Source organism: Macadamia integrifolia, unplaced genomic scaffold, assembly GCF_013358625.1.
Source record: "Macadamia integrifolia cultivar HAES 741 unplaced genomic scaffold, SCU_Mint_v3 scaffold1289, whole genome shotgun sequence".
Lineage (NCBI taxonomy): Eukaryota > Viridiplantae > Streptophyta > Magnoliopsida > Proteales > Proteaceae > Macadamia > Macadamia integrifolia.
Window position 1 is genome coordinate 122,963 of NW_024868145.1, and position 1,476 is coordinate 124,438.

The following is a 1,476-nucleotide window of genomic DNA, read 5'->3' on the forward strand; positions in this document are numbered from 1 at the left end:
TGGTGCTTGTGAACTAACAGGTTGATGATGCCTATGGTCAGCCTCTGGTTGACTGGGCAAAGTTCCCTTCTCCCTCTAATGCAAAATTGAGACAACTGGGGTGAGTTCTCTCATAAGATTTTGATGGCTTGTCATGAGGAGGGTCATATTCTATTTTAAATCACTTACTCTACTTGCCTCTCTAGTGTCGGTAAACCCATGGGGTGGCTGATAAGTTGATAGGAGAGGGGCCTAGGGAAACTAACCTGAGGTGCTATATTTGGTCTAGGAAATGTATTTTGGGCAAAAAGCTGTTATGCAAAGGGAGACCTTTGGGGTCCAGGTTGACTTTGGTTATGGAAATTGGAAGGTCCTGTTTAGTTGCCCTGGTTCTAGAAGAAATTTAGGTGATTTCTCCATCCTGGATTGTAAGTGTTACTATATGGATTATTCTAATATAATGCATTAACACTGTCATTGGAAGTGCCCCCAGAGGTGTTGAGGTATTCTTCTATAACATGTCCAGGGGACGGGCACCAATTGCACATCTTAACTAAATTGACTGATCATGGTTCTCTAGGAATAATAACCTCAATCCTTTTGATAAGGCTATCTAAGTGGTCTTCCTTGGCTACTAACCCATCCACAAAATGTCTTTTCCCTCCTATGGTTCTTTCACTCTCTTGGGTTGACTCTCACTGACGGGTTTTGTCAGCTAAGTCATGTAAGAATTCCTATACCTTTCCTTTATCTTTAAATGATGTGAATCCCCCAGGGCACATAGACTCTATCATTTGTTTAGTTTGGTAATCAACACCCTCATAAATTATTTGACATAAATGCCATAAGTCTAGGCCATAGTGAGGGCATTCTTGGAGTAGATCCTTGAATCTCTCCATAAGTTTAGAAAAGGACTCACTAGGCTTTTGCCTAAAATGAAGGATATCACTTCTAATCTTATTGGTCTTGTGAGTTGGAAAAAACTTCTTGAGGAAGACAACTGTGAAGTGTTCCCATGTGGTCATAGAATTTTTGGGTAACCCATACAACCACTTCTTAGCTTGGTCTTTCAATGCAAAAGTGATTAACGTAAGCTTAACAACATCATCAAAAAGCTGTTGGATCTTAATTAGAACACATACCTCTTTAAATTCCCTTAGAAATAGGTATGCATTCTCAGAGGTCAGCCCATAGAAGTGGGGCAACATAGTGATGTACTGAGATTTGAGCTCAAAATAATTACCCTGGACTTATGGTAGACTATGCAAGAAGGCTGGGTTGCTCTAGCTGGGTAGAACCTATCTTTTAGAGATTTAGGTGGAGGGTTTTCCTGTTGGTCTAGGTCTCCCATAATAAAAGATATTGATGAGAGTATACATGTAGGATCCCTACTTGTTGGATTTCTTCTTTCTAACCGATTCAACAGTGTTATGTACCCACCCAACACTCATGCAACAAGACATTATCCACAACTAGAATAAAACTAGAACAAAAGAA

The 1,476-nt window shown here is 40.0% G+C and overlaps 1 non-coding gene across 1 annotated transcript; it reads left to right on the plus strand.

Annotated features, from left to right (window-relative positions):
* Positions 1-831: 831 nt before the first annotated feature.
* On the plus strand, positions 832-938 carry LOC122063314. Its single transcript, XR_006135299.1, has one exon. It is a non-coding gene; the product is annotated as a small nucleolar RNA R71 (small nucleolar RNA).
* The last annotated feature ends 538 nt before the right edge of the window (positions 939-1,476 follow it).